Source organism: Eleutherodactylus coqui, chromosome 11, assembly GCF_035609145.1.
Source record: "Eleutherodactylus coqui strain aEleCoq1 chromosome 11, aEleCoq1.hap1, whole genome shotgun sequence".
Taxonomy (NCBI): domain Eukaryota; kingdom Metazoa; phylum Chordata; class Amphibia; order Anura; family Eleutherodactylidae; genus Eleutherodactylus; species Eleutherodactylus coqui.
In genome coordinates, this window is record NC_089847.1 from 137,642,044 (window position 1) to 137,665,162 (window position 23,119).

Here is a 23,119-nt window from a genome sequence, read left to right on the forward strand (position 1 = left end):
CTGTAACTATTCTGTAGCAAAAGTATAGGCAGACCCCTGTAACATTTCTGTAGCAAGAGTATAGGCGAACCCCTCAAGCCATTCAGTAGAAAAGGTATAGGCAGACCCCAGTAACATTTCTGTAGCAAAAGTATAGGCAGACCCCAGTAACATTTTTGTAGCAAAAGTATAGGCGAACCCTAGTAACATTTCTGTAGCAGAAGTAAAGGCAGACCTCTGTAACATTTCTGTAGCAAGAGTATAGGCGAACCCTTCAAACCATTCAGTAGAAAAGGTATAGCCGGCTCCATTGAATTCAATGCGCTGGACAGCTCCGGCCCGTTTCTAATGAAACGCGGCTAGGAGCAGTTATTTCGGACAATTTTTCGGCCCCGGTCACGCGATTTGCGGATGCGCATTCGTCATGCAATCTGCAAATCGCGGGAAAAAACGCCCGTGTGACCGAGGCCTTAGGAGGAGGAGGAGGACTAATAATATCCAAGAGGATTACACAAAGCTAATTCTCTCCTTTTTTGGAGTGATAGAGGATGCATTTTTCTTCTGCTGCAGCGATAAGATTCTTTAGGAACTGCTGCTTTCTACAGGTGGAGAAGAGAATTCTGGGGAAATCCAGCCTTTGTTCATCTTTATGAGGGTAAGCATGTCGGCACTGTCATTTGACAGGCGGGTACGCTTATCTGTGATGATTCCCCCAGCTGCACTAAACAACCTCTCTGACAAGACACTAGCAGCAGGGTAGGCCAGCACCTACAGGGTGTACAGCGCAATTTCGTACCATGTGTCCAGCTTTAACACCCAATAGTTATATAGAGCAAAGGCATCACGGAGGACGGTGGTACGATTGGCTACGTACTCCCTCACCATCTTTTTACAGTGCTCCCTCTGACTCAGCCTTGACTGAGGAGTGGGGACACAGCCTTGCTGGGGAGCCATAAATCTGGCAAAGGCCTTGGAGAGTGTTCCCTTGCCTGCACTGGACATGCTACCTGATCCCCGCGCCTACCCTGCTAGTTGGCCCGCTGAACTGCCTCTTCTGTCACTAGCGCTGTCAGATGGGAACTTTAGCATCACTTTTTCCACCAGGGCCTGTGGTATTGCATCACTCTCGTACCCCATTCCTCTACGGTAATGAGAGTGGAAATGGTTGGGTCGAGAAGGGTGTACACCCAGTAATCCATGTTGGCGAGAATGCGTCTAATGTGAGGGTCACGGGAAAGGCAGCTTAACATGAAGTCAACCATGTGTGCCAGAGTCCCAGTACGCAACACATTGCTGTCTTCACTAGGAAGATGTCTTTCAGGATCCTCTTCAGCCCATACACGCTGAACAGAGGAGAGGCAAGCAGCATGGGTACCCTCTGCAGCGTGGCAAGCTGTCTCTCCCCCCTCCTCCTCCTGCTCCTCCCCCTCCCCCTCCTCAAAACGCGCTGAGATATAAACATAAGGGTGGTCTGGCTATCAACCGACATACTGTCATCCCCCATCTACTTTTCCAACCACAAAGCGTCGGCCTTTATGCTTAGCAGCGAACTTCTCAGTAGGCAAAGCAGCGGGATGGTAACGCTAATGATGTCCGCATCTCCGCTCACCATCTGGGTAGACTCCTCAAAGTTTCCGATGACCTGGCAGATATCTGCCATCCATGCCCACTCCTCAGTAAAGAATTGCGGAGGCTGACTATCACTACGCCGCCCATGTTGCAGCTGGTATTCCACTATTGCTCTACGCTACTCGTACAGCCTGGCCAACATGTGCAGCATATAATTCCACCGTGTGGGCACGTCACACAGCAGCCGGTGCTCTGGCAGATTAAACCGATGTTGCATGGTCCCCAGGGTGGCAGCGTCCGTGGTGGACTTGCGGAAATGTGCGCAGACGCGGCGCACCTTGCCGAGCAGGTCAGATAAGTGCGGGTAGTTTTTCAGAAACCGCTGAACCATCAGATTGAAGACATGGGCCAGGCTTGGCACGTGTGTGATGCTGCAGAGCTGCAGAGCCGCCACCAGGTTACGGCCATTGTCACACACGACCATGCACGGTTGGAGGCTCAGCGGCGAAAGCCAGAGGTCGGTCTGCTCTGTCAGACCCTGCAACAGCTCGGGGGCCGTGTGCCTCATGTCACCTAAGCTGACTAGTTTCAGCACGGCTTGCTGACACTTGCCCACCACTTTGCTGCCGCGCCACGCGCTACCGACTGCTGGCAACAAGCTCACACTTCTTAATTGAGAGGTAGAAGTGGCGGAGGAGGAGGAGGAGGGTTAAAAATTCTTACAATGAAATAATCTACCTAATTATCTTAAATAATTTTAAGATAAATACACGTAGCCATCATTGTGTGAAGGGGAGCATGTAGTGAATAGAATTTTTATCCACTATATACAACATTTTAGTTTTCCGTGATTAATTTTATTTCCTATACATTTAGTTTTAGACTTCTTTACTCTTTACATAAAAAGATATTTAGCTGCTATATATTTGAGTTTAGGATTATATTTATAGACTGGTATTTATATGAAGAACATTAATTTATGGGGTTGACAATGTATAAAATACTATTTAGGTGAAATATACTATTTTTGTATAGATTTTTGTATTTATTAATTACATAGATTAATATAATCTGTTTGTCGATAGTCATAACAGGTTACAGATGGGAACGACGGGGGCTACGATTGGCAGTCCCATATTGCACTTTGCATTTGCATTGTAGGTACGCATCCCGCGAATTGTTTTGTGGGGATTGATGACCTATAGCGCATGCGCTGGAGTTAGTGACATGCAAGTAGCGTTCCATCACTGCAGACACATGCGCTGTGTTGTCGGGAGTAGGGCAAGCCGGTCACCCGGCGCTGGTTGTTTACATCAGCGTAGGATCGACCAGCGTCCAGTGCCATGCAGCTCGATCTTGAGCTTCACAAAGTAAGCGAATATTTATTATATAAAGGACTTTATTGTGTTTGTATATTATGCTTGAGAAGGGCGTCGATTAGGACGCAGAAACGCGTTGCATATTAGTGGACGTTATGATACTTTCACTTTTATATTTTTAATAAACCTACTTTGTGGAAATTGAGTTAGCAACCATAGTGATTTAGGGATCTACAACAGGAGTTAGCAACCATAGGGATCTACAACAGGAGCGCAGAAGATTTGTTTTTTATCCTTCTATTACTAAAAGACTGGGAACAGGCCTAGATAAGTAATACAAAAGTTGGTGCACTACTGCTCCATCCAGCCACAACTGTAAAGCACACGGTGAGATGTAGCCCTAAGAAGGACCATTGGGGTTCTTGCACAGAGGATCAGGAGTCCTGTAAAACTTTCCCTATATAGGCAGCTCTGTCCCTAAACTCTGTGTAATACACTGCAGACTGAGAACGCTATAGCTGAAATGGCCTGTACAGCCCGAGATGCTTAAAAAAAAATTGGTGCACTACTGCTCCCAGCCATCAACAACAGTAATGCACACTATGTGGAGGAGCCCTAAGAAGGACCGTTGGAGTTCTTGACAACAGGATCCCACTCTAACACAGTCCCTATATCAGCAGCAGCACTATCCCTAACCTCTGCCAGCATGCGTCTGAGGCGAGCCACAAGTGGGACCAGTTTAAGTACTCGGCGGTCACCTGATCGGCCCAGCCACTCACTACTGTGGGGGGGGGGGGGGCTGGCACGTCACAGCAGGAAGTGATAATGCCTTCCTCGCATGTTTATTGCCTAGAAAATGGCGCTAAACATGCAGGGAAGGAAATGCAACTGACTCGAGTACCGCGTGGTGTTCATCTCGAGTAACGAGCATCTCGAGTACCCTAATACTCGAACGAGCATCAAGCTCGGATGAGTGTGCTTGCTCATCTCTAGTCTGGATTATTTCCTATTTCTTCAAGTAGTAAAAGGTCATTTGAGTTAATTACAAGTATCTTAGGTCTTTGCTGAAGTTTAACCGTTCTTTTCTCTCTTGACTTCCTTAGGTGCTTTTGCGTACATTTAGGTACTCACACTTGCTGTCCTTCCCACTGCACTGGTTGGATGCGTTCGTCTCTGTCCTTTTCTTTCTAGCAACCTTCTCTGTCTCCTCTACAGCACACACTGACTACAGATCCCACAATACCATTCTCTCTTGAGCTAGACAAACTCCTACTCATTTCTACTCTCCACCAATCCAGCTGCAGTATCTATCTCCCTATTCTAGATGGTCTGTCTTGTTGTCTGACTAGAGCCCTCTTACCAGGTTGTGATGGTCTAAGCAAAGTCTGGTACACCAACATCATTTTAAAAGAATCAATTACATTTAATACATCACATCAGAATCCACAGTCTATTATGGAGTATCCAACTGCTGTACAATACATTCATTCAATATAAAGCTGTTTGAATACCAGCGATCCTATAAGTAATTTCATTATCACATGTTCAGTATAATATGGTTTATTTGGTAGCCCCATGTAAAGCCCTGACGGAGTCATATTCTGCACCTGCCACCCATTTCATCTCTCCAAGTGTTAATAAAATCTTTCAGTCACTTTATTTTCTGTTTCATAATTTTATCTTCGAAATCTACTTGTAAATAAGTGAAGAATACATTCACCACAATTAGATACCTGACTGCTGAGTAAATATAAGATGCTTTGTTCTAGTAAGCAGGACTCTCTATAAAAGGTGGCTGGATTTGCTGCGGCTGTATTGGCACTGAGATGCTGCAGAAGGTGCTGCCTGTCATTATGTTACTGGGTGCTGAGAGCCTGCTGTTATCCCTGCTCATTCTAGGATGTGCTACTTTATACTTTTCACCATTTTCTTCAATATTATCAACTTCTTTCACACTAAAAGTGTTATTATGTGTGTTATTCCTGTGTGTGATGCTTTGTATATCCACAGGTCTGACTCCAGCACCGGCCTGTATGCTTCAGATAACGAGGATGAATGAAGATTGTGAATATGTGCAGGATGGAGATATTATGATTGGAGGTGTTGTCACTGTCCACAGTTTTATGGACTATCCCAAAGTAGTTGGTCAAAGAGAATGGAAGTGTTTTTTGTAAGTATGATAACATATGTTATCAGGCATAGCATGCAGGAGAAGGCTGTTATACACAGAACAATCACTGCATTAGGAACAGCAGGTGCATGGCATCTTGTGATCAGCAATGTGGCACCACGTGATGGCCACACTATGATCTGCTCTCAGGTAATTTTCCATCCTCTCCTTTGTGCAGTCATTGGGAAGCATGGGGAATTGAGTGACTTTGACGATGGGCAGACTGTTGGTGCCCGGAGGTGTGGTGCCAGTATTTCTGAAACAATCGTACTTGTCAGCTGTTTCTGAACCGCACTATAAAGTGTGTACCAGGACTGGTAGAGCTATAGATATACATCTGATGGTAGGTCACACAGTGGCCGGCCACGTGTGGTTGATCCTAGAGGTGAGAGTCAGTTGGCACTTCGAGTATCTCAGCAAAGGCGAACCACAGTGACTAAATGACCCAGCAGTAAAACTGTGGGGAAGGTAGGCATATTTCCATAATGATGATGTGGCATAACCTTCGTCAACTGCGGTTCAATAGCTGAAGATAATCAAAGGTGCGCTTGATGATCTTGTGTCATCATTAACAATGCCTTACATGAGTCCAGGAAAGACCCCAATGGACTTTAGACACACAGCAGAAAGTCATCTAGAGTGACGAGTCCCATTTTCTGTGAAGCATACTGATGGCAAGGTCCCTATCTGACACAAATAACATGAAGGCATATCCCATGGGTGCACCATCGCTTGCAACAGGCCAGTGGTGGTGATGTAATGGTCTGGGGATTGTTTTCCTGTCATGCCTTGGATCATTGATTACCATATTACAATCCTTGAATGCTGAATGTTATAGGGGACTATTAGCTAACCATCTAGACCCAAATCTTCATTGACCACATAGACATCTTTAAGCAGGACAATGTTCCATGTCATCGAGCTTGGATCTCTAGGGGGTGATTGGAGGAATACAAAAATGAATTCTGCTCACTGCCTTGGCCCTCAAACTCAGTGGACTGTACCCCTATTGAACACATTTGGGATATGCTGGAAAAGGCTATGAGATCTGCTTCCCCTTATCCACAAAATGGTCACTAACTCACAGATCTGCTGCAGCCAGCATACAAATCTACTTCTTACAGCTAAAGGTTTCTTACAATGGTATCCAATGGTGTCTAGACACTCCTCTGTAAGATAAACAGCCTGGACTCCAGACTGATACTTTTTACTTGTACTCTTTCAATTTGATCTGTGATTTCTTTGCAGGGAACCCGTCACCACAAACGACCACGTAACCTGAGTTATGGTGCTCATAGAGAAGGTCCCGAGTAGTCAAGTGATGTGCTTTGCATACTTACCTGGTTCATCGTGCAAACTCTGTCACCCATGGAAGTCGGCACATGGACAGTGCAGCAGACTTACCTCTGCATACTGGGGGTGCACACTCTGATAGAAAACAAAGGGATGCGTGCATATTACTTGCATGGCTAACTCCACTGTACTGTCCATATGCTGACCTCCATGGGTGACAGCACAGGAAGCCTGAGTCAGATGAGTATAAAAAGTACATCCCCCGACTCCTGGGGACCTGTCCCTATGAGCACCATAACTTAGTTTATGGTGGTCATTGGTGGTGACTGCTTCCCTTTAATGGAGGACGCTGGCAAAAACACATTTATCCACCCTGCCTTCCTCGGGTATTTGCCTGTTACGTTTTGGAGGTCATAATATATATAAATATCTCAGTTACTACCACGCAGTGTAGCCCCTGTCTGATGTTTATCAGGTACCATCTTGATAGTTAGAGTTTTTGTTTCACTTTCACATCAGCCTAGTATTAGCTAGATGCTATACCATTTCTGTCTAATGGAGGGACAGCTAAATTATTATTACCCTCTATATTCACCTAAATAAGCTACAGACCATAAGCATACAATCAGGAGGATGAACTGTAATTTTTTGTATTATACCTGTATGATCATCATTCACTGTAACCAGGGGTGTCCCAAGCCCTTATGCTGTCTGAGGGGAAGTGTGAACCCCCACCACCACACAAAAAATCATTTTACTAGCTTTTGAAGTGGCAATACACAAGATGTCCACAAATATTTGAAACATTGAGACTTGTCTGAAGTGACAGAGTAATAGTCCCCCCAGTAGTGGGACATTGTTTGTGTCCCTCTTATTGGTCCCAGTAGTAAACCTCCAACTGGGCAGCAACCGTCTGAATGGGAGCTACGGTGGAAACAAGTTCAGTGCTTGTCGGGGTTGCTGCCCGGCCGGTTCAGAGCTGGTTATTCTTTTTTACCAGCCATTTATAAAAATAGTATGCTGGCCGGACAACTAACCAGCCAGGTGGTACCTCTAGCGCTGCCCCTCTAAAGTCCTTCAGACTGAAATGGCAGGCTCAGACCACTTCATGGCAGGGGCAAGCACCCCTGACTGTGGCAGGAGAGTCTGCGTCCCCCTCTAGGCAGTTTTTAAGTAGAGTGCATGTTACAGTATCACACAGACTGTGAAACTGACTAGAAACTATACCTATAACCCCAAGAAGATCTGAGCTTGTGAGAACTAAGATCACATGACCATCTGAGGAGAAAAAGGCCAGGAGTGTCAGAATAACTAACCACAGTAACACTAGCTCCCTTATATATACTGGGGGGACAGCTACTTAATGAATGAAGAAAAAATTGTAGTGGCCCTTTAAGTCATTAGTCAGATGATGTCTGTAAATCAATCTCTTAATCGTTACAGTCCTAGCATTACTCTCTACAAGAATCTATTGGCTTTCTTTTACTCTGTTGATGAAATCAATAGAAATCCTCATATTCTGCCGAACACGACTCTAGGATATCACGTATATGACTCCTGTTCAGATCCCACGAAGGCCATAAGGAGCATCTTACAGATTTTATCTGGACCCGGACACGTGGTCCCTAATTACTCCTGCAGTCGGAAGAAGGTTGTTGGGTTTATTGGAGATCATTTCTCATCGACCAGTCTACCTATAGCGCGACTCCTGGGGATCTATCCGTACTCACAGGTCAGTCACATTGGGGCACATGGTATAATGAGGAGCTAATTATATTTATGTCCTATTAGAGATTAACTATTTTCTCTTAGGCTATAAGGTTTACCAAAATCTAGATGTTTATGGAATCTAGCAAATGTGGAAGGTTTCAGGATTAGTCTGTTATATAGCGTTACCATATTCCGCACACACAGGGTCAAATTCATAGGAAGTAATTTAACTAATTAGAATGATTTTTGGAGCGTGAAGAGAAAACCGACACAAACAAGCAATTTTAGGGCTATTTCAGATGACCGTATATCGGCTGGGTTTTCACGTCGGCTGATATACAGTGTCTTTCTCTGCAGGGGGAGGAGGCTGGAAGAGTCGGGAGCAGTGCTCTGAGCTCCCGCCCCCTCTCTGCCTCCTCTCCATCCCCTCTCCGCCCCTCTGCACTATTTGCAATGAGAGGAGGTGGGGCGGGGCTAAGTTCTGTGAATTAGCTCCGCCATCTCCCCACCTTCCCTCATTGCAAATGGTGCAGAGGGGTGGAGAGGGGGTGGAGAGGGGGGCGGGAGCTCAGAGCACTTCTTTTTTCCATTCCCTTAAGAAGCTTGGTTTGTGTGGGGCTAAGGCCTCATGTCCACGGGGAAAATCAGATCCGCTGCAGATTCTACATGGAGAATCTGCAGCGGGTCCCTCCTGCCCCGCGGACATGAGCGCTGAAAATAGAAATTTAAAAGCATTTACCTTTCCGTAGCGGGCGGCGAAGGTCAGCTGTTCCTCACGGCCGGATCTTCATTTTCGGCCGGCGGATGAATTCCTGACGCCGGCGGCACGTCGTTGACGTGCCGCGCGCATGCGCCGGGCACATCCGCCGAGCCGAAGCAAGGGAGATGCGGCCGTGAGGAAGAGCAGAGCTTCGCGGTCCGCTGCGGGTGAGTAAATGCTTTTAATTCCTATTTTAGGTCTCCCGCGGATCCGGACGGCTTCCATAGGCTTCAATAGAAGCCCACGGGAGCCGTCCCCGCGGGAGACCCGCATGAAAATGGAGCATGGTCCAGATTTTTTCATGCTCCATTTTTTTTTAAATGCCTTTTATTGACGATCCGCGGGTATTTATCTACCCGCGGGTGGTCAATGCATCCCTATGGGGTGCGGATCCGCGCGCGGGAGATCCGCTGCGGATTTTAAATCACATTTTGCCCGTGGACATGAGCCCTAAGTCTAGGATCACTCCCTTATGAAGCTGGGAGATTCATTTTTTGCAAGGTTTTGGGAGCGATAGGTAGGTTTCCAGCCATAGTGGGTCTCTTAATGTATTATGGTATAGATCATAAAATTTTGTGAGCACTTTATAAAGATTTAATGCTTCCAAGAAATTGGGTTTGTAGTTAGGGATGAGACGTTCAATTTGTTCTAATTTAGTAATTTTTGGGCCTCTTTAGGCTTTCATGTATTGTCCTGGACTCTCTGTCCAGACGTTGGGGGAGGGTGAAGAGTTTTTGCTAATCATGAGGGGTATTAGAGAAGCCGGTGTGAGGGAAGAGAGTTTTCCAGATTCAGTACCTTTTTGACGTAGCTCTCTTATCACTTTGATGGTGGCATGTGTGGCAGGGCTTATCAGCTTGTTTTATGTTTGTATTCTCTCATTAGATCAAAGTAGATAGTGGTCTTCTATATTTAAAGGTCTTGTTCGATGCGGAATGATTGCAGGTTTGTGTTCAGTTCTACTAATAAGATCTACCTAGTGATATGTATTGCCTTATAGTAGCTTTGAGCATCATATGTGTATGCCATATGAAGGTCGGGGTGTATTGCATAAGTAACTCACCATTACAGTGTTGTTACATAAGGGCCAGGTTCTGAAAATACACAGCAATCCCATATAGGGGAGTGAGGCTGTAAGTGTATGGTCCACATCCTGCACACCATTTTTTACTGCAAAATCTGAGGAGTATTGTGGACTGAAGTAGGTGTTCAGCAATAGTTATAGTGCATTGTATCAAAAGTGGGGGGAAGGGGAAAGGTTTTCTGAAAATCTACCTTGGTCCCGCACCTGCCACATGCCAAGCAACCAGTTTGTGGCAAGTCCGTAGCGAAAGAAGGAGATGGGGATTCCCAGAAGTTGTGCTAACAAAGTTGTAGTGCACTTTGTTTAGGGAAATAATGAAGGGGACAGTAGGGGTGAGATGGGAATCCATCCCGGCCCTCCCTCAAAGCCGGCCATGAGCAATCCACTCATATACAAGGGCCAACAGTTACCTTTTAACCTGTCCCCCCATCCCTCCAAATTCTATCAGTTTTTCTATGATACCTCAAGGCAACTAGCACTTGATGTGAATTATCTATATTTATATCAGACCATCTTCCCCAAATTTCCTAAAACTTAGTCAAACATCCTCTTTTTGATATATATCCCTTTTACCTTTGTGACAAAATCTCCTACTGTCTGGTAGGCAGACTGTATCCAATGGGCAGTAATCAGCGTCCGCACCTGATAGTGTTCTCTGAATTCCCAGAAAAGTATACATATCAACAATACTCAATATACAAGTTCTGGGAATAAGACCGATAGATAGATTTTATTAATTTTCTCTAGTACCGCAATTCACACAATTTTACACAATCCCTGATCATGTGCATTACATCTGCACCATCCATGTAACGTTTCGGACAGTCTGAGTTTAATCTAATACCCATGTTTCCTTCTATACAGATTAGTTATGGAGCAACAGACATGCTATTAAGTGACCGATATCTATTCCCGACTTTTTTCCGGTCTGTCCCCGATGACTACACAACTTATTTTATCATATCTCATTTTTTGAGCTTTTTTGGATGGACCTGGGTTGGAATCATCACCTCCGATGATGACACTGGAGACAAAGAAACTCGCTTACTGACAAACCTTCTCTCCACTTATGGCATCTGTGTGGAGTTTGTATTAAAAGTTGAAAGGTATTTTATCGAAAGCAAAAATTATAGTGATAGAATCCGTGATTCATCTGCCCAGATTATTATGACATGTGGAACTTTCTCTACCGTGATGCAGGCTTTTCTTTCTCATGTTGATCATCTGATACATAACAAGACCTTAATCGTCCATCCCGCCTTATCTCCTTACATTGTAAATGTAGAGAATCACCATCAGATATTCAATCTTAGTTTTGTATTTGATCTTCATCGAAAAAACATGCCAGACATGGAAAGTTACTTCAAGACATTCCATCCCTCAAAGAATCCTAAAGACATGATCCTGGAAGATCTCTGGATGGTATGGTTTAGTTGTTCATCAGGAAAAATCATAAAGGATGAGTTTTTTTCTTTTGTTTTTAACATGTCTCTTCATAAATGTGATGGAACGGAACGACTGGAAGATTGTCTTATGTTTTTATTTCCTGCACACACTTTCCAAATGTATGTGTCTGTGCAGTCCCTGGCTGAGGCCTTACACAATATGTACATGTCTCATGACCATCAGTCTGCAGACCATCAGATATATTATCGTCCACACAAGGTGAGTCTATAGAGATTGTAGATGAGAATCCCTGCAAAAAAATCACCACCTGTTTGCCACACACAAATAAATACACACAATATCACATTGATTTTGTGCGTATATGCATTGTGAATTCACACATTTTTTGCGTATGTCATGGGCACTTAGACATTGATTTTATCCGTCTCCTGCAGTGTGCAAATACGCACAAGATGGGTCATGTCGCATATTGTTTTACACGATCGCACATCGCGTGAAAAGAAACGCTCATTGAAATTAATGGGTTTCATTTACTGTGCATTACATTGCAAATTCTATGCACATAATACGCTGCGGAAATATGCTTGTGTGAATGAGCTCTTAGCCTGAAAAACACTCCTAGTAACATAGTATGTTGGGCTGCAGGGAGACCATGTCCATCTAGTTCAGCCTGTTTCCACCCCCCCCCCCCCTTGTTGATCCAGAGGAAGGCAATAAAAAAACCAATGAGGCAGTAGCCAAGTTAGCCCGTTTGGGGGAAGAAATTCCCTTCTGACTCCATAATGGTGGTCAGAATAATCCCTGGAGCAACGTTTTGAGTTTCCTTCCTGACTCCAAGACCCGGATCAACAACCCCACTGGTTATTTAATGTCAAGATCCTGTATTATCATAGTGCTCTAGAAAGACGTTTAGTCCCCTCTGAAACTCCTCTGTCGTTTTTGCCATCACCACGTCCTCAGGCAGAGAGTTCCACAGTCTCACTGCTCTTACAGTAGAGAACCCCCTTCTGTGTTGGTAATGAAACCTGCTTTCCTCTAGACGTAGCGGATGTCCTCTTGTTACCGTCGCAGTTCTGGGTATAAACAGATCATGGGAGAGATCCTTGTGTCGTCCCCTCATGGCTTTATACAGAGTTATTTGGTCGCCACTTTGCCATCTTTTTTCCATGGTGAATAATCCCAGTTTTGATGCCTCTCTGGGTATTCCAGTCCTCCCATTCCATTTATTAATTTAGATGCCCTTCTTTGTACCCTTTAAGCACTTCAACATCCTTCCTGAGCACCGGTGTCCAAAACTGTGTGCAGTATTCCATGTGAGGCCTGACAAGTGCCTTATATAGTGGGAGGATAATGTTCTCGCCCCTATACCTCTTTTATTGCACCCCAAGACTTTATTTGCTTTTGCAGCAGCTGACTGGCATTGATTGCTCCAGTTAAGTCGACAGTCCACTTGTACCCCCAGATCTTTTTCCATATCACTTTTCCCTAGCTGTACCCCATTTAGTGTATATTGGTGACATTCGTTTCTCCTGCCCATGTGCAGAACCTTACATTTATCAATATTAAACTTAATTTGCCATTTTTCTACCTAAGCCCCCAGCTTATCTCGGTCTATTTGTAGCCGTACATTGTCCTTTGTTGTATTAATTACTTTGTATAATTTTGTATCGTTTGCAAATATCAATATTTTACTGTGCAGTCCCTCTATCGGGTCATTTATAAATATATTGAACAGAATGGGGCCTAATACTGAACCCTGTAGTACCCCACTAGTGACCATGGCCCAATCAGAGTATAATCCATTGATTAGTACCCTCTGCTTTCTATCTCAGCTGCACATGTTTTCGCCCTGACCAAGCTGTCTCATTTTATATATTAAAATCCAGATATACGAGATCAACAGACTCTCCCAGATCCAGCCTAGAGCTTACTTCATTGTACAAGCTGATCAAATTGGTCTGACATGATCGACCCCCCTCATGAACCCATGCTGATGAGAAGTTATACTGATCTTTTCCCTGAGGTATTCTAGGATGGCATCTCTTAGAAACCCCTTGAGTATTTTTCCAATTATTGAAGTGAGACTTACCGGCCTGTAGTTACCAGGCTCCCTTTTAGATCCCTTTTTGTGTATTGATCCACGTTGGCAATACGCCAATGCAGTGGTACAACTCCAGTCTCGATAGTGTTCCTTATTATAAGAAATAGCAGTCTGTCTATCACATCACTGAGTTCCCTTAGAACCCTTGGATGTATTCCATCTGGGCCCGGTGATTTGTCGATTTAAATCTTTTTTAACTGACACTGCACTTTCTCCCTAGTTATAGGTGATATTTTGCGGGTGGTTCTTTTATCCCCTTGCATCTCGTGTGGCATTCTTTTTCCTTCGTGACTGCAATTGAGAAAAAACAATTTAATAGATTCGCCTTCCCCCCCCGTCTTTTATGGTTTCTCCTGCATTATTTGTTAAAGGGCCAGTGCTCTCAGTGCAAATCCTTTTACCGTTAATATAATTAAAAAATAGTTTAGGGTTATTTTTGCTCTCTTTGGCAATCCGTCTGTGTCCTCCTTTGCTTTTTTATCTTTTTCCTAAAAGACGTGTTTTTTCCCTGTATATTTTTAGTGCTTCTTCACTGCCTTCTTGATTTATTAATTTAAATGTTTTCTTTTTATCGCGTAAAGTCTTGTTGAGCCACATTGCTTTTCTTTTTCTTGTAGTTCTTTTATTTTTAAAGGGTATGAACTGCTCACATGAGGTAATTAGGATGTTTTTAAACTTCTCCCATTTGTCCCCTGTCCCAATTAATGTTGCCGATAGTAGTTCTAAGCTGATCAAATTTTGCTTTACTAAGGGCTCCTACCCACTAGCATTTATTATTGCTGTTTTTTTTAATGCAAATGTCAATGGGACTTTCTAATGTTAAAATCGCATCGCACAAAAATCGCCCTTGTGTTGGAGAATTCCATTGATCTATACAGTGATAGTTGGTGTAACACAGTTGGGCATCGTCTTTTCATTCGCCAAGGATCGTACATATTTATACATATGTTTTTGTTCTGAAGCAGCTTAAATGTGGACTCATCTGTCCACAACACTTTAACACTTTTAAAATATTTTTTACGGTCCAGTTCTTGTCTTTCTGCAACCCATTGCAATCTCTTCTTCTTATGTACAGCATAGAAGACCTTTTTTGCGCACAACAAGTCTACTAAGTATGCAGCTGATCCAAGTCTCCTCTTGATAGTTTTCACAGATATCAGCTTGTTGTGGTTCAAGTTGCTTGAATTTCAACCTTTTTGTTGTAACTTGAGTGGGAAAGCTAGAGGTTGTAGAGGGGAATATCTGTTATCGTACAAAGGAGCAGACACATAGCATAGTTGAAGGAAAGCCAGATGTTGGTAATAGGTAACAACAATTTGCAGTATGGAGGAGCAGGCAGGAGGTGAAGCTTGACTATTGATCAGGAGCGCAATAATCATGCAGGGAGAAAGTGGATGAGCCAGGTTTTTATAGGATGTCCAATCAAGGGGGCAGGGTAGAGCAAGTCAGGAAGGTAGGAATGTGATCAACAGGAGAAAAGACTAAGCTATGATTCAGCAGGGGAGATGTCTAGCAATCTGGATAGCTCTACAGGCAGAGCTGCCACCTGGAGCACAGCATTTCTCAGGTTCAAGTCCTGACACCAGTCCCCTCTTTCCAGGATAACTGCCGGACATCCCAGGAGCCAGGTGCCTGCAATGAAACTCCCTTGAGCCTGGGGACACGAACATTGGAGACCAGCTTCCATGAATTCTCCTCTGGACCATATGCATTGAATGAGGTATTGCGGTCTACCCCGAAAAGCCATGAAAAACAGAATTTTTCCACAAGCTACAGAGGATTTTAAGGGTACCATTTGGAGAGGTGAGTATATTTTTTTTTTCATTTTTTAGACAAGCTAGGGATGATTTTCAGGGAGCGGCTTATATTTCAAGCCCTTTCCTAAAAATCACTGCTGGGGTTGCCTCCATCCCATTGCTTTCAGTGGGGCAGGCAGCTGTAGCATCAAATCTCCTAAAGTATACTAAATATTTTTAAAAACATTACACTCCCAAGTTCAAAAAGAGTCATAGAATTTAAATTGCTAATATAAAAGTGACATTTTTTTAACCCATAAATAACTAAAAAATGCGTCACTTGTGATAAATTTTTATTCAGACATTTTCTGAGTACCTTTAATTCTGGTCTGGAAAGATTGTAAATTTCTAGAGAGCAATTCTATTAGACAATCATATGGCTGATGTTGGGGTATTTGGATGGATTTTTTGCTACAGACGTCATTAAATTGATGGTTCTAAGGTTGCAACATATTAGAATTCTGCTGGAAACCTTCCAAGGTTTAGGTATGTTCGAAGATGGGTAGTGACATTTTACATCTTTACAGTACTCAGATGGTCCTTAAGTCCCAGTTAATGGAAGGATTATGGATAGGAAACCAAGGGATTTCTAGAATAACTGGAAACTTGGAAGAAGAAATATGATGGAAACTAATCGTTTCATGGTGATCAGGTTCAAAAATGATTCCTAGTTTGATTGTCTCATGAGTTATAAGCCCTGAAGACCACGATGATCCATCCACGGTTTCCATCTCAATCAGTATGGCTTTGGTACTATTTGAGATAGTGTTGTATTTACAGTCCATAAAGTCTTCTCCAGTTCCAGAATCTAATATAGCAGAGCATTGACATTTTTGCTCCCCAATTAGAAACTGTATGGGAGTGACAAAGTGAAAAAAAGAGTATGCATCTCATCCGTATCTTGCATGATCGATGGGATGGCCTGCGATGCTGAACCCGGGGCTTGGGAATTTCAGATTTGCCTATGGTCTTAGCACTGCAAAAGCAATAGTCTTTTGGAACTTGTTGGGTAAATTAAAAGCTTAATGTCCCAAGCCCCAACACTAGAGACATAGATTTTCTGTATGGCGCCTCTTTTACTTCTCTGCTAAGGAAAGTCGTTTACAGATTATGTCAATCTGCATTGGTTCAGGGATGGCCCAGTTCCTTGGTGAGTGTTAAATGATGGTTGACTGAAAGACTAGGCAGGGCGATTACCCAAAACCAACACTTGTCCTTCTTATGTTCTGTAAGTCTCTGATCCATTTGCATACACGACCGAATAAAGACCTCCAAATTGTCCGGGGTCTCGACTCTAGCAAGCTCATCTTTTGCTGGTTTGTCAGAATTGAGACTGCTGTGGAGGTTACTGTTGGTTTGCACATACAGCGAGGCCCATGCAATTGCCTCATCTGTGATTAGGTTGAAGAAAAATAATACCTTATTTCTGTTAATGGTAAATTGCATGGATTGCATCTGAAAAGTAGATACAGCACTGGTTGAGGAACACTCAGTACTGGAGACAATCCCCACCAAACTTTGCTGACAATGGCATGTGAACAGCAGAATCAAAATGGCACAACTCCAGAAGTTGTCCCTGTAAACCAGTGATCTCCATTGCAGGTCAGCAACCTTCCCTGGTAGGTGGCACAAAATTCCTGGAGTTTAGCAACCTGTTTCCACGAGGTGGTCACAGCGCACTAAATATTTGGGCGTGAGTACTCTGTAGCGTGCCTGACACGGGTTTGGATCTTTTCCGCTGTAACCTGAGTGGACAGATAGTATACATTGTTCTGAGTGATCTATGTAGTCTCGTGCTTATGTGTATTGTCAGTACGTTTTATGTTGCATGAATATGAAGTGTATTGCCTAGCTGCAGCACTGAATAGGTTACTGTCTGGGTCATGTCTGGAAATCTATCTCTAGTAAGTCATGTGACCATGTTATATATGTATATATATATATATATATATATATGTCTGCGGGGTGCATGATTAAGTTGTTGTTGTTGGGCTTTTGCTATTGGTTTTGGTAGAGTGGAGTTCTGTTCGGTTGGAGTGCTGCCCACATGCAGGTACCTTTAACCTGCATGTGGTGAAGATTTAAAAAGCAGTGCGGTGGTCTAAAAGCTTTCCTTAGGACCCCTAACCCAAAGTGAAGTGTGGAGTTCACTGTGCAGAGTTGAGGCCCCAGAACTGATTGAGTGAGTGACCGGTAGAGATTGTGCTTTACTAAAGAGTATTTTCCAGCAGCGGTGCTGCACAGATAACTTGGACTGTGGGCCCAGTGTCATCCTGTGTTTGCCTCCCTGTCTTCACCAATAATTCTGCCTGCACTAGTGTGTTACGTTGAAACTCCATCAAGCTGTTGTATCCTGTACCTATCCTCGCATATTCAAGTAAAGTTGCAGATACTGACCGTTCCCGGCCATTGTGCATTTCACTACTACCAGTGTGTGGACTTTATTACACACTTCAGTTTAACTACAGAGGAAGGAATGGCAGCATCATCCATGAGAAAATGACTAAGGTAAACCACTAGTGGGTTTCCCTATGTGAATAGTCCGCCCTCGCCCCTTGGACGTGTCCCTGGTTACCCTTCGGGTGGGAGACGGTAGAGCCACCGTGACAAGTGAACTACTCTATCCCTGCTGTCTCCTAGGTGAGGGCCCTCTCCTCGGATGCTGCATAGTCAGAGGAAAGTAAGAGGTCGTAATGGGTAATATTTGTTGCGGTTCAAAGGAGCAGACATGTAGCGTAGTAGGAGGAAATCCAGAGGTCTGTAACAGGTAATAACAATTCACTGTATGGAGAAGCAGGCCAGAGGTGAAGCTTGACTATTGAACAGGAATACAATAATCATGCAGTGAGGAAGTGACAGGGCTAGGCTTTTATAGGACAGTAGGGGAGGTCAACAGGCAGAACTGCCACCTGGAGCATAGGAGTTCCCAGGTTCGAGTCCTGACAGGAGCCATCTATTTTATTTAAGGAGCAGCTGTTACATCCATGCTAAGTGTTAATGCACCATGCCTAGTCCGGATGCAAGTCAATGTTCACACAGTACAAATACATAAAATACCAAAACCACCACCCAAACACAAACAAGGGGGGGGGGGGGGAATGGGAATCTAGCCCTAATAGCCAGAAGAAAAAAAATCTCTGCCTAAAGGGGGACGACGGCCCAATGCTGCAAATTAGGGTCCACCTGCACTTACCCTCTGTGGAAGAACAGATGGCAACATACAAATATACCAATGATCAGCAACTGGTAAGAGTAGGGGCTGGAATATATATACCCCCAACCTAATAGATTGGCCAGTCAGGGAAGACATCTAAGAGAATCTCAACATACAACTCCCAATGACATTTTAGCAATGACAGGAGAACCTTAAGGTATTATAGAAATATGATAAAAGAAAGTGCCATTATGCCACCACAGTCATTGTGGCATGACCCTGTCGCTGCTGCCGAGCTATGACAGCAGCATGATGGGTTTCTGCAGTCACCGGTAGCCTTGCACTTTGTGGTTGATCTTTCTTGGTCCTAATTTCATGGAAATGACTCATGGTGTATGCAGCAGTGGTCCTGGGGATCCTCAGTTTTGAGGCAGTGGTATGAATGGAAAGAACAGCTCTGTGGTAGTATGCATTGGTCAGCCCTCAACTCTCAGCCTACATTTGCTCACAGCCGGGAAATCATTTGCTACAATTTTGTTCTTAATGACCACATGATATCAATAGTAATGATAATTACCTTGTGGCCCCGCACATCACTGCTGCTCATCCCACTTATCTGCTCCTGTGGTTGCAGTTGGATGCCGCCTGTCACATGCTGCACACCACACCTCTGCTTGCTCCCAGTTTCCTGCCCATAGGATTCACACCTGCCCCCACCCCATTTCTTAAAGGGCTTGTGTTTGCTCACTAATCCAGCCTCCATGAATCACCAGCCACCTTCTGCTATATAAGGCATCCTACCCTCATGAAGGATATATTCACTTTGGTCTTATAATGCCAATCGAGGCAAAGCCCCTGCTAATGTATATTCTGGTTCTGACCCTGACTCTGACTATTCTGACTCCTGTGTTCACTGACCGTGGCTCTGTATTCTGGTCTTTCTTATTGCTTGCTGTCTGTCCTGACCTTCAGCCTTGTAAATGCACCTGTGTTGCCAGTCCTAACTATACCTGCATTCCTGCAAGACTCCTTCAGGCCTTCAGGTACCGCGCCTCGGCCCGATGCAGTGTCAGCAGCCATACTACCGAGACTCTCTGGATGAGGAATGGCTTGGGGACCCCACAGCAAAGAACATATCCTGCTTGGAGGGTGTCATGGAATATAAAGTGTTAAGTTTCAGAGTGCAATAAGTCTATGTTTCTTACCTTGTATTGGACTATTGACCCTTAAATAGAAGACTAAAACCTATGCTTGTAGTGCCGGTAACTGGGATTTTAAGATAAGAAGTCAACAGACAAATTAAATAAGGCTGAGCTATGTTAACAGAGAAGACACACAGCGATAGCAGAACTATTGTCTAATGCAAGAGCAATATCCTGACTTAGGTAATTTGTATGTCTGAGACCGGCCTTAAGAGCTTTGAAAATATTTAGTAGATGTCAATAAGCCTTATGATCAATAAGTATTTTCACCTTTGTAACAGTAAACTACGTAACACTAATCTTACGTAACACTAATCTGTACCAGGCAACATTTGGATACGCCCATTCTTTCTGTATAAGAGTTGGCAATGTTGATAATAAAGTAGAATTCATTGATTCTCATGGAGAAGTGTCTTGACATAACATGGAGTGATTTCATGCTATTGATAGATAATTGCTAGCAAATCTCCTCATCACGGGCTTCCATATCTACCAATTTGGCACCTGGCAACGAGGTCATCAGATCGGTACCAGTGTGGTCCGATAACAAGGGTGAAGGGTGTAAACCCATGAACAATGACACAGTGCTGAGCGGGATGTAAATTGTTCCCTGGTAACAGCTGTATGCTTACTTTCAGATGTGATATGTAGCGGTGACTGACACACAGTACTGTTATCTCTTCTTAGACAATGTCCTTGTGTTCTAGTCTTCAGTATTCACCCTGATACTCTGAATGCTCATGGTGTCCAAAAACTTTTGACCGGCAGTGTAGATACCAACAGTATATAGTAACGTATGTATGTTCTCTTCTATATACAAATACCACCTGGTGCAATGTACACACAATGATCGATATGTATATAACAGGAAGAATTTACTGATCATACAGAACTATATATTTATATTTTAATTGCTTCAGAAAGCCCTCTTCTATGTAGATTTTGTTACCACAAGCACACATGACGCTACCTTTAGTAAAATAAGGGCCTTTTATTATGAAAAGTACCCATACCCATATGCTACTCTGGCAGACTTGGCACCATTCAATAAAAATAGTACAAAGTAGCAGCAGCACTCACTTGTTATTTGCTTTAAGCATGAAGCATAAACAGATGATGCAAAGCCCAGTAAAAGGGACCTGACTCCCTAGGTCCACAAATATCCACTTGAAAATCTGTTGAATCCAGGCAGCATCACAAGATAGTAAAAAATGTTCCTTTATTTAAACCATTAAAAAATGGTGGCTGTAGCAGGCAGCCACGTATCGGCCCTACAATTGGGCCTTTGTCAAGCTATCAATCCACTTCACACAATAGTATATGTAGTATACGTCTACCAATCACCATACAACCAGCAATTAACATAAATATGGTACATATGTGCAAGGCACTCACCTGTCAGATCCAACACAGAAAGGAGGCATCCAACGGCAAAGGATATTACAATTAATCCTCGCGCCACCTGGACGGCGTCTTTGTGACGTCATTACGTCCCACGTCACCACGTCGACGCCGTGCTAACTGATTGGCGTCGCCACGACGTCACTACGTCCCATGTCATCGCGCAAACGCCTCCATTGCGCATGCGCAAGGGATCCCAAGCGTCCGGCAGTAACTAAAGGTACCCGCAGGCCACTGTAGTGGGTTGGGCCTGCGCAGTCTGCGTTAACACGTTACTACGTTTGCCCATAGATACTAACGTCCATGTATGTCATCTACCATATCCAGTTTACTTCTTTAAGTTCAAAGTCGTTCAAAACCATCCTCTAGATATTAGAAGTTAATAAAGCCTTTCACACCCAAACAGTAGTCTATTGTTATGTATATTTTGACTCATATATAAAAAAGGGCGCAACATATATTGTATCCAAGTACGGGGCACAATCATAGCAGCCACTTTTGTAAAGGTTACGTCATAATAAGGCACAATACAGTACCCAAAAATTTTTTTTACTCAATAAATATACATGAATCATATCTGCTGCATAACAAAACATCCTTTATTGATAATGTGTACATCAACTTTTCAAAAGAACCATGGACACCAATGTGTTTACGCTAGACAAGACCTGTATATACTGAATGTCATGATGAAAAAACATATTCAGACTGGAATCCCCCAAAATTTTTAGGTTAATGCCAACAATGGATGCCACCATATAATGGACCCCAACTCTGTAAGGCACCTGCAGGGAGCAACAATAGAGACACAAAATTAAAATCAATATATACATCACAGTGCAACATATACATACATTACAAAATGAACTTTAAAATTTATAATACAAACATTACAATTATATGTTCAATAGGATCAATCTACAAATGGTAAGCGGTTATAATCAAGATTTAACCCATAAGGGGCCAGAGAGTCAAGCTTGAAGATCCATTGTGCTTTGAGAAATTTGAGTCTTTTCTCTCTATCACCCCCACGCAAACTAATGGGGATGGCATCTATAATCTGGTATCTGAGTTGACTAATGTTGTGTCGTGCCTCATGAAAATGCTTGGCCACAGGAACATCCTTCTTGCCCATGCGGATTGTGCTCTTGTGCTTGAAGATGCGACTCCTACATTCAAGAGTCGTCTCTCCAACATACAACAACCCGCACGGGCAAGAAATGACGTAGACCACAAACGAGGTACTGCATGTATATCTGCCATTAATATTATAGCTCCTGCCTGTACGCGGATGCGTAAATGTGCTGCCGCGCACCATGTTACTGCAGCTAGCACAGTTAAGGCAAGGAAAGTTACCTTTAATCTGCGGGGCCAACGTCATCTGTCCTGTGTGGTCTCTGGGTTTACCCACTGTGTGTACCAGCCTATCTCTAAGATTGGCTCCACGTCGATACGCAAAAATGGGAGGAGCTCTGAATTCCGGAATCTCTTCATAACACCTTGTCAATAATGGCCAGTGTCGTTTGATAATCTGGCCTACACGTTTGCTCATAGGTCCAAAATATGAGACAAATGGCAGACGTTTCTTATCGTCTTGATTAATTTTGGGTGAAAGAAGAGACTCACGGTCTATCTGTCGCGCCTTGTCACATAATTTGGACGTCAGCTGCTCAGGGTATCCGCGCATCAGAAACTTAGAACACATTTGTTCCAAGCGTTGATCAATATGTTCATCACAAACGACACGTCGGACCCTGAGCAGCTGACTCCAGGGGAGGGAATCCTTCATCTTTGGAGGATGGAAACTGTCATACGCAAGTAGATTGTTTCTATCCGTGACTTTTGTAAATAAATCAGTGCTCAAACGTCCTGCCTGTTTATACACTAGGACATCTAGAAATTGGACTGATTCTATAGACGATGTGAGGGTGAATTGTAAACCTGCAACCAAGTTGTTAAATTCAACATGCAACTCGTGAAGCTCCTGTTGCGTGCCCTCTTAGATAATAAAAACATCGTCTATATAATGTACCCACATCCTCATTTTGTTCCATAGATTTAGGTTGTAAATAAATACCTCCTCAACATACGCCATGAAAAGATTGGCGTACGTTGGCGCAACGTTGGTACCCATTGCCGTTCCGCGGCATTGCTTATAGAAGTTATCAGCATAC